We start from the raw sequence: 11,668 nt of genomic DNA, 5'->3' as shown, positions 1-11,668 counted from the left end.
GGACAGTTTTTCTCTCTCCTCTTTATGAAACACTCAGCCAACTAAGGTGAAGTTAAAAAAACAGAAAACAAAAACAAACTATCCTCCTGGAACCCAGAATAGTCAAAACAATCTTTAAAAAGAACAAAGTTGGAGGACTCACACTTCCTGATTTCAATGCTTAGTACAAAGTTACAGTAATCAAGATAATGGAGTGTTGGCATGAGGATAGATAGATCAGTGGAGAAGAATTGAAAGTCCAGAAATGAACCCATTCTTTTATGGTCGTCTGATTTTCAACAAGGATGCCAAGACCACTCAATGGGGAAGAAACAGTTTTTTTAACAAATGGTGCCCAGACAACCAGAGAGCCAGGTGCAAAAGAATGAAGTCCCCTAATTCATACCATACAGTTGCCTTGAACACGAAGGGGTTAGGGGTGCCCACTCTCTGCACAGCCCAAAATCCACACAAAACTTTATAGTCTGCCCTCTGTATTCCACATCCATGGATTTGACCAACTGTGGTTCATGCAGTTCTATAGTGCATATTTAGTAAAAAAATTCGAGTATAAGTGGAGCTTTGCAGTTCAAGCCCATGTTGTTCAAGGGTCAAGTGTATCAAGAAATTAACTCGAAATGAAATGTCCAGAATAGGCAAAGCTATAGAGACAGAAAGTAGATTAGTAGTGGTTGAGGCAGAGCAGGAAGTTTGGGGAGATGGGACATGATTGCTAACCCTCATAGCAGCTCCATGAGGTGGATACTTTTGTAATTTTCATTTTATAGATGAAAATCAGAAGTATACACAACTTGCCCACATAGTTAATAAGGGACAGTTGCAGGAATGAAATATCTTCAAAGGTTGTTGGGAGGGTACCTTCTCCATAGTAAGCACACACCTTAGGGTAGCTATAAATATCTATGCATTAAACATGAGTGGTGATTTTTGTATTACAAATATACTGTGCTTTAAGCAAGGTCAGGAAAGTGGTCATATTGAGTCAAAACTAAGTCATATTGAGACGAAATTCTACATCATACTTGGGCACATTTTGCTTTCCATTTGGAGATGTGGATATTGTATACATAATAAAGTGTGTAATTCAGGAGATGAATTTCAAAACTTACATGTGATAGGTGTGTTTTCAAATGAAATGGACTCTTGCATGTGAATTTTGATTACTTTGCTCAACTCCTCAAGGTCCCTGGCTCACTTTATCTGCCCAAGTAAGTTTCAAAGGGAAAGAATAAAACATGATTCTAGAAGTGTTTTGACCTCTGGGTGAATTCCTTTTATAGTCTTTTCATATATGGGAGTGGAATTTATTCACAATGTTAGTAAAATGGTGAGAAATTTCTTTACACCTAAAGACTGTTAAACCATAAATGTTTAATTCTAAGCTCTTAGAGCCAACAACCTCAGAGCTTGCATTCATTACATCAGTATAATATACTCACTACTACAGCTCAACCTCAAAGAGCTACAGAATCAGTGGAGGCACTGAACTGGAGATTTGGAGAACAAACCCATGGAACATGAAATAATAACCCTATGGAAAAACATCTACACAGAATAATGACTTGGACATTTTCTTTTGACAAAAAAAAGTTGGATTCAAATGTTCTTAATTGTGTCTTTCTAGATTAAGGTAGAAACCCTTTGGATGGTCAGGCCAGGAGTGGAGGATGGTCTAGGATGAGAATTCTCTTCATTGGAGTCTTATGTTTCCTGACATCTTAACTTTCTAGCTGTAGAATCTGTTTGTCATTTTTGGATCGACAAATGTTCTCTTCCAGGAAAGACTCCACTCCACTCTCAGTCCATCCCTCTCACCTGGGATGGACAGGACTAGTTTCAATTCTGTCATTTGCAACTAAAAGCGTGTGGACAAATTCTGGTGTCTGAAATTTTCCAATCAGCAAACAGGGTTGAAATGAGCTCTTTGCTCTCTGACTCAAGTTCTTTGTCTAGGTTTCAATAGAAACATTGCTCCCTCTGCTGGCAGCCGGTTAGCATGGACCAGCTCTCAAGGATTGTGTGGCAGAAACAGTTTGAGTCAGACCTAGGGTCAGGGTGTCTCTCCTCCACGTAAAAGCTGTTTGATACTGTTCAAGTTACTTTGCTTTTATGAGCCTTGATTTTTGCATCCTTAAAATAGTAATGTTAAAAAGACTACCTTTCAAGACTGTTTTATGGGTAAATGGCCACATAAAAGGTACTTAATAAATGAAAGGTATTATTAAGACAGTTTTGGAGAAGAAAGCCAGCTTGTTCAGCAAGTTTTTCAAAGTTGTAACATATGATCTTCAATACTGTTGGTTTTCTGGATCTGAGAAAACATACATGTGTTATGTCAACCTAAGAAGCTATTCTTATAGTGTGTATAGAATATTAACGTAACATGTGTAAAGTTCTTAAAAATTCTCAAGTGAGAAATGCATAACTTAAATTATAGATGCCCCAAAGTCCTTTAATAAAATACAGTATGCATTCCTAATGAGAGTATTAGATAAAATAGAAATTAATGGATACTCCCCCAACATGATTATACATATACATATTATATATGTATGACATATATATATATATATATATATATATGATAGAGAGAGGGAATGTTATGATGGAGAAATACTGGAAGCATTCCTACTAAGGTAAGGAACAAGGCAGAGATGTTCACTGTTTAACAACATACTGGATGCATTAGTCAGTGTACTCATTAAAGGGAAAAATATATATAAATATCAGAAAAAAAGGAAAATTCCATTTGCAAGTGATATGATAATACATCTGGAAAACCCAATACTAATATGAACAAAAGAATTCAGTAAGTTAGCAGGCTACAAAACTAACGTACAAAAATTAATAGCGTGTGTGCGTTTGTGTGTGTGTGTGTGTTTGTAATGGTAACCAATTAGAAAATGAAATAAGAGAAAATCCCATTTACAATAACAGCATAAAAGATAAAAATACTTGAAAAATAAACTTAAAAAGAAATGTCTAGGAAAAATGTAAAACATTCCTGAAAGACGAATTCCTTGGTCTTGGATAAGATAACTTGACATCAAAAAGATGTAACTTACCCCTAATTTAACACTACTTCCATAAAATTTCAACAAGTATTTTTCTAGAAACTAGACAAATTGATTCTAAATTTGCATGGAAAAATGAACACCCACATATAGGAAAATCTGTGGGAAGAAAGAGTCAGTGAGGAGAGATAACCCTGTTAAATAAAAATACACTATAAATCCTCTATAACTAAAATATTATGGCATGAATAGATGGATAGATTGGGAACATAATTGAAAATTCAGAAATAGAACCAAGTAAACTTTATTAATGAGTAAAGTGGCATCTCAAATCACTGGGTTAAAGACAGACTTGATAAAAATGCTGTTAGGACAACTGCACAGCTATTTGAAAAAAAAAATTGGGGATCAAAAACATACTTCATATTTCATACTTCAAATGAAAAAATGAGCCAAAAATGCACTAGGAAAAAACCCCAAGTTAATTTATTCATAGTCTTGCTGTGGGGGGAAACTTTTAAAATACACTCATCATCCAGATGCAATAGCAGAAAACATCAACAAAATTGACTATGTTAAGAAAAAGGAGTTTTATGGAAAAAGCGCTATAAGCAAAATCAAAAGACAAGTGACAAACTGGGAGAAATAACAGCTGCAACATATACCATAGATAAAGAGCTAACTTTCCCTATTTACAAAGCACTCAGAAGTCGAGAAAAGCAAAGATTCAGACACACCAAAAATATAAGCACCTTTAAACATATGAACTTTTTTCTGACAAGAGAAATGCAAATCAAATCTACAGTGAGAAAGTTCTTTCAACTTTACTGTATGCTTGAAAAAGTTCATAATATATCATTGCAAAAAGCTACATGAAGATATCATTTCTTACTAACAGATTGATGAGCGTTCAAAAGCTTGAAATCATACTGTTCTGTGATCAACTGAGTGAAATTTGGATCTGAGCTGGGGGTATTAGATGATATATCATTGTATGAAAGTTAAATTTCTTGGGTGTGATTATGGGGCTGTGGTTTTGTAGGAGTGTGTATGTGTGTGTCCTGAGGAAAAACATACTGTAGTATTTTATGGGTAAAATATGAGGCCTGAAAACCTACTTTCAAATACTTCAGCTCAACGGAAGTGGTATGTATTTTTATTATAGACCAGTTCTATATCAGGGACATTTGGCAATGTTTGGAGACAGTTTTGTGTCACTACTTGGGAAGGGGTACTCTAGGCATCTAATGAGTAGAGGCCAGGGATGCTTTTAAACATCCTACAAAGTACAGGACATCCCGCTAAAGAACCCATAATGTCAATAGTGCCAAGGTTTTGAAACCTGGTATAGATAAAGCAGATGTGGCTAAAGTTAACGACCGGATAATCTAGGTGATTGTACCATTATCTTATTCTTTCAACTCTCTGTATGTTTGAATTTTTTCAACAAAACATTTAGGGAAAAGGTAAATTTAATAAATATATAATAAAAGAAGTCTAGGAGAGAAAAAAGAAGCTGAACTGATTAAAACAATAGGCCACACATGGAAAAACAATGGTAAAAATTCTTTTATTATTATTATTCTTATGAGAATAAAGAAAAGACAGAAAATTCTGCCTAATCTACTTACTGGCAACAAAAACCACAAGACACCACATTAAGTTGAGAAATTTTCAAATGCGATTTTTAGAAAACTTCTGTTATGAGTTTATGTAAATATTTTCTCCCAGGCTTTCACTGATGATCAAATAGATAATTTTGTCCCATTAAAACTAAATCAAAACAAGCAGATTGGGAAACCAGCAGTCGGTTTCTTCTCTACATGGCTCAGAAGACCCATAGCTGAAAAACAGGCCTTAGAAAATGGATATTAAAAAAATTCTCCTTGACAAGTTAATGTTTATGGTAACACAGCATAATTGGTGTGGTTTGCAAACGTCTAGTTTTATCTTATTTTATCATCCATTCTGCCCTGACTGTCAGGGACTAGGGAGGTGTTGGAAAATGCGAAATGGGTTTATTAAAAAAGTGGGTTTATTTATAGTAGGGCTGAATACAAAAATGCTGAGCTTTAATCAGACCTGACTTGCATCCTTCACTTGTACTATGACCTTCTTTGGTCTCATTTCAGTCTCTGCTGTTCTTAATCTTTCTTCCTTTTCCCAAATTGTTCTATTGTGTAGAATAATAATAGAATGAGCTGATTTTTTGGTAACACTTCACACTGTACTTTCCACTCCCAGTAAGTCTTATTTCTCTGCTGCTCTCCACCTGTGAAGGCAGGCCTCCAGAGCTTTGTGGGGAGAGTGGATTTGGCTAAGAACAACGGAGTCAGAGCTGCTTTGAATTTCAAAAGACTAAAAGAAAGAAAAAAAAAAAAAAGCACAGAGGAAACAAAGGTTTTCATAGTCAGGCTTTCAATGCAAAGACCCAGGCAATTGAGAAGGGTCTTCTGAATTCCAAAAGATTCACTTTAAATAAATCTAGAACAGCGTTTACTAAATGAACTACCATAAAATAGGAAGGATTTAAGATACAACTAAAGTTCAGCATTCCCTCTCAAAAAGCGATTGAGATGTTTGCCAGTTGGTAGAAAGAAGAAAATCAGAGAAGACTAAAGGATGTCTATATGGGGCGCCTCTGAGAGTCCTTCTCCTACATTCCCTGAGAGTGGAGCCCCCAACCCCAGACGTGTTTGAGGGATTTCACGACAGAACATTCTATATTCCTCCAAAAACCTGGGAGAACGCCTATGTCCTATAACAGCACGAGGCAGCAGCAGGGGAGTGGAAAGGGGCATGCTGAGGGTGCTTAGGCAGAGTGGGCCTGAGAAGAGGCTGGGTTACCCTCCAGGGTCACGGCTTCGTCAGCAACCGTTTTGTGGTCATTGAGGGGTGTGGAGTTGGGAGGGGGGGTGGGACACGCTGTGAGACCTAACCTTGCCTATTAAACGTTCTCCAGTCATTTCCAGGTTAACTCAGGCTCAGCACCTTACTCCGTCTTTCAGGGTTAGGGTTGCCAGGGAAAAAACAGATGCCTAGTTAAATTTGGATTTCAGATAAAAAAATGAACAATTTATGTTTTAGTGTAAGTATATCCTATTCAATATAGTAAAATGATTTGTTGTTTATCTAAAATAAAAATTTAGGGGCTTCCCTGGTGGTGCAGTGGTTGAGAATCTGCCTGCTAATGCAAGGGACACGGGTTCGAGCCCTGGTCTGGGAAGATCCCATATGCCGCGGAGCAACTAGGCCCGTGAGTCACAACTACTGAGCCTGCGCATCTGGAGCCTGTGCTCTGTAACAAGAGAGGCCGCGATAGTGAGAGGCCCGCGCACCGCAATGAAGAGTGGTCCCCACTTGCCGCAACTAGAGAAAGCCCTCGCACAGAAACGAAGACCCAACATAGCAATCAATCAATCAATCAATCAATCAATCTTAAAAAAAAAAATTTAACTGGGCACCTTGTGCTTTTATTTGCTAAATCTGGCAATCCTATTTGGAGTTCCTCTTTCCTTTTTCCTTTTTCCTTTCTCCTTCCCCTTTCCTGGCATCCAGGCAGAGCAGGAAGCTTGAGTAACAGCGTCAAGGGCAAAGCCTGTGGTTGCCCTGCAGCCTACGTGAGGCCTTCACTTCTAACAGCCTCCTGAAAGGCCTCTTTCCCTGTGGGCAGTAGCTTTTCCTCACACCGTATCCTTTGTCCCTGTAATGTGCAGTCTCTTCTCTGGGAGCGATCAGGGCTCAGGGCATGGGGGTCCTGCCACTGCTGTCTCTGGCCCACTGCAAATCCTACTGCACTGATGGTGCTGTAAGAACTCTGTGGCATCCTCTACTTGGCTCCTGGTTTCAGTTGTCAATCCCAGGGTTCTGCTTTGGGGTCCTTTTGCCTTATTTTTCAGCTACTTCTATAGCCCTCTCATGGAGCATGGGATCCTTTTCAATGGTCTCCTGCATGTCCCACTGAGCTGAGGAAACTTGAGGGTTACTTCTCTCTCTCCATTGCTTCTGGAAGCCCAATTATAAATATACTAAAGTTTTGTATTCTGACTCATAATCTCTAAATCCTTTTTTTAAAAAATAATTTTTCTCTCTGTGCTTTGGTTCAAAACATTTTTCTATTGTTCTATTCCTCAGTTCACAAATGTCTTTTTTCTGCAGTGTTCTAATCTGCCATTAAACCAACATATTGAGTTTTGCTTTCTGCTGTTGTACTTTTCAGTTCTAGAATTTCCATTTAGTTCTTTTTTATTCTAGAATTTTCTGGTAAAATTCTTCATTATTATCTCTTTTCTTCCATTTACTTGGACTTATTAAACATAGTTATTGTGAAGTCCTTGTTGGCAAACTCCACTAATTCCCTTTGACTTGGGTCCTTTCTCTTGACTTTCCATCATTTAGTTCTGTCTTTTAGTATGCCTGGTAACTTTTTATTGTATGTAGACATTGTATATTATAACCTATAGAGGCTCCAAGTGATGTTATCTTCCTCTAAAGAGGAAGTGTCTTCTGCTAGGCCCAGGGGTTTGCTCATCTTAATCAAATTAGAGATTTAGCTGAACTGAGGCTGGAGACTTTTTTGTGGAGCCCTCCAGGGGTTTAAACTGAGAACCTGGATGCTCACCTGGACCCCTCTGTCGGGTGGACCCCAACTCTAATTACTGTTTCCTTGGCAGAGTGAGACCGTGTGAAAACTCTGCTCTGTTTCTCAGAGGCTCTCTGCTTAGCTTCTTAGCCTCCAATTCTGCAGAGTTTCAGAGTTTGGCAAATGTCTTAAGACTTAGCTCTCCGCCTCTCCCTTCTGGTTGAGCCTTCAAGTCTCCAATTTTGCCTCTTCAGTCCTCTTGAGACCACCCACAGCTCTGCTAGATTCCCTGCCTCCCCTGCCAAGGTCTTCTATCTTAACAAAGGCCAGATTCTCAGTTTTTTTGCATCACACCTGGAATTGCCAAATGTTTTCAGGGAAAAGAAAACTACAGAATATCGACTTACCTCTCCAGGTGCATCCTTCTCCAGAATCTTGGTCCCTCTAGCTCTGGTTGCTATGGCAGCTCTCCATTGCCTTTCTGTTGATGTTTTCTGTTTTATGTCTTTTCTACTTATTTGAGGCAGTAGCATTGCTCTTATATATCATTATTATATTTTTTGTGTTTTTTCTATCAATTGCTGACAGAGGTGTGATAAAATGTCCTACTGTGATTAAGGATTCTTCTACTTGTTCTTGTAGTTAATTTTTATTTCTATATTTTCATGCTGTATTATTAAATGCATACAAATAGAAAAGATTTAATCTTCATGGTGAATTGTGTTTTTTATAATGGTATAGTTTTGTAAAAAATATTCCAGTTATATATTTTTCCTTAAAGTTTAATTTGACTGATATTAGTTAGATACATCAACTTTTTTCTTTTGTCAGTGTTTGCATAGCATATAATTTTCCATCCTTCTACTTAACACTTTTTTATATCCTTAAGTTTTGATGTGTCTCTTGTAAAATGCATATAGTTGGAAACAAGTCCCCCTAAAACTGAGTTCCTCTGCTGAGTTTATGATTAACCTCTCTATACAAAACTTTACCCCCTTTCTTGTCCCACACCTGTTCCCCTCAAGATTGAGGAGTGCCAAAGAAAAGGGGAATGAAACTGAGCAGGACACTTTGGAGCCCTCCTGGGTACAAAAGCCCCTCTGTGTCCCCTGTTTCTTGTTTGTAGAAAAAAAAACTTTAGTCTCCTAGGCCTTCTCTGAGTTCCAAAGAGCAGGCACAGGCAGTTACTAATTAGGGAAGTGAGGGAATGCAGAAACAAAGGAAAAGTAGTTAAACAAGAAAAGCAATGACAATAATTCAGCAATAAAACAGAGTCCTAGTTCCTTCTCAAAGGATATGATAGATATCATAATCTATCAGATATCAGATATCATAATCTATCAGATATTGTAGATATCTAGATAGCTACAAAATCTGATAGATATGGATATCTTTAAGTTGTTCTTCAGGAACTAAGTCTCCCCTCCCTCACTCAGGTGGAGGATAGTACTCCAGACTGGTTGGAACCAGAAAGTTGATGATTAAGATTTCTGAAAACCACCCTGTTACCCCACCACAAACGAATCAGAAGAAATTCATGCATCCTGCAACCCTCAACCCCAAATGTTGCCTTTAAAAATGCTTCCCAGAAAGGCATCAGGGAGTTTGGGCCTTTTGAGCATGAGCTGCCTGTACTCCTTGCTTGGCACCTGAAATAAATGCTGTATTTTCTTTCACCACAACCTCGTGTCAGTAAATTGGCTTTGCTGTGCATCAGGCAAGCAGACCCAAGTTCAGTTTGGTAACACAGTTTAAAAAAAAATCCAGTCTAATATCTTTGTCTTTCCATTGCAGATTTTATTATTGCCTTATACTTGGCATTCATTGAGATTTGTCCACATATTTACCACTTTTCTTGCTTTCTATTCGTTCCTGTATTCCAACCAGATTAAGTCTGGGAACATATTCTTTTTACCTTTTCAATATATACTTTAGTTCAAGTCCATTCATGAAGAAGTCTCCCAGTTTTTGTTTTCCTGAGCATGTCTTTGCTTCACTTTTCTTCTTGAAAAGTATTTCCTCTGGGTACGGAATTCTCAGTTGGTACTTTTCTTCTTTGGAAAGCTTTTTGAAGATAACAACCTTTTGTTCTTGTTAAGAAGAAATCATTCAATTATTGTTCAGCCAATGGTAGTTTGTCCATTTTCTTTGACTGCTTTCATTTTTCTCTTTGTCTTTACTTTTCAGCATATTTAGCTTAAGGGGAGGGTGTATCTTTTATTTATCATGTTTGCAGACTGTATGGCTTCTTGAATCTGTGACTTAAGGTCTTTCAAAAATTTGGGGAAATTCTTAGCTGTCATTGCTTCAAAATTGCTTCTACCTCATTCTATCTCTCCTTGTCATTTTGAACTCTAATTACACATGTATAGAGCTTCTCACTTCATTATAAATGTTTTTCCACTATTCTCTTTTCTGTATTTTTCATCCTTTTCTTCTCTTTGCCTCATTCTGGATATTTTCTTTGTACTTATCTTCAGATTCATTAATACTTTCTCCTCTCTTAGCTGTGCTTAATCTGCTGTTAAATCCATCTATTGCTTTCTTAGCATGTCATTTTGGTTTTTAGTTGTATAATTCCCATTTGGCTCTTTTTATTATTTTTATTTCTCTGATGAAATTCTCAACTTGCTTTTTATGTCATTGGTTACCTCAAGCTTTGTTATTTTGGAGACTTCATCTGATAATTCCAACTGTGGGTCTTTTCTATTTGATTTTATTCATTATAATGTCTCCTCATATGTGTGTGTGTGTGTGTGTGTGTGTGTGTGTATGCACATCGGACACTGATTTTTTAAAATGCTTGTAGAGATAATATAAAGCCTAAAATGTTGATATGTTTCTCCAGGGAGGACTTTTTTTTTTTTTTTGCTTCTGCCAGGTGTCTAGGGCATTATTCTTCTGGGATCCTCTCATTCCAGTTTCAGAGGTTGAGATGTTTTGAAGGTGCATGGTTTTCCTGTGAGGTACTATGTACTTCCAGGTCACTTCCATTCCTAGGATGCTGTCCTTCTGGGCCCCAAACCACAAGAAGGTGGATTACTAAGGAGAGGGGTTACTGGTTCCCCTTCTCTTAGTGAGTCCTAGATTCTGCTCATTGTCCTCGTAGCCTTGCAGGCTTTCAAAATCTATTTAATCTCTCAGCTGCTCCTGCAGAAATTGGCAAATGCTTCATGGCAAGAGTAACCTCAATTACTGACTTACCTCTTTGGTTCTCTTTCTTTCCCCAGAAACTGGTGCAATATTTCTTTTCTATCTTATTAGCTCTGGGATACCTTCAAATAGATTAATTTCCCCCCCCAGGTTTTCGAGTTGTCCTGAGTAGGATATCTTGTCAGAATTATCTGTTCTGCCATTAGTAGAAATGTAAGTTCTATATATTTAATATTAATTTCCCATAGATTCTCTTTATACTTGTAATGGGAGATGTTTCGTGTTAGTCTCAGTCTGTCATGTTGTCTCAACATAAGAACAAAGTGCTGAATTTATAAAAGACACTATACTCTAGTGGTTAAACGCTTGGTCTCTGAAATCAAAGAGATTTGTGTTTAAATAGTAGGTTTTCATTTTCTTTTTATATTTATATTTTAGATTACCTGGCAAAGAACTTGGTGATGATTTCCTATGCTCTTTAAAAGTCTAATTAATTGTGAAGATGAAATTATAAAGTATTTAGCATAGGGTAGCCATGGGGGAATAATCTAGAAACGTGTTGTTGAAAAAAGAAATCTTAGCTCCAGGGAAAAAATAACCCTTTATATAGAGAGATTTGGTGATTATCATCTCAAGCAAATGATCAGATTACTCTCTCACATTGTAAAGTGATCGGACATTATGTGCTTCTTAATGTAGTACAATAAGAAGTATATTACATCACCTATGTAGTCTAATTGCTGAATGTGTTTTACCTTAATCAGATCATGAAGGGACAATAAGACAAATCAATTACAGAACATTCTATAAGATAACCAGCCTGAATTCTTAAAAAAAAAAAAAAAAAAAGACAATATCCTGAAAAAACAAAATCAAAGGGCAGGGAGATGCTTCTGGTTAAAAGAGGTTAAAGGAACAT

Source organism: Balaenoptera physalus (assembly GCF_965194825.1).
Source record: "Balaenoptera physalus genome assembly, chromosome: 15".
In the NCBI taxonomy this organism is placed as follows: Eukaryota; Metazoa; Chordata; class Mammalia; order Artiodactyla; family Balaenopteridae; genus Balaenoptera; species Balaenoptera physalus.
This window is presented reverse-complemented; position numbering follows the sequence as displayed.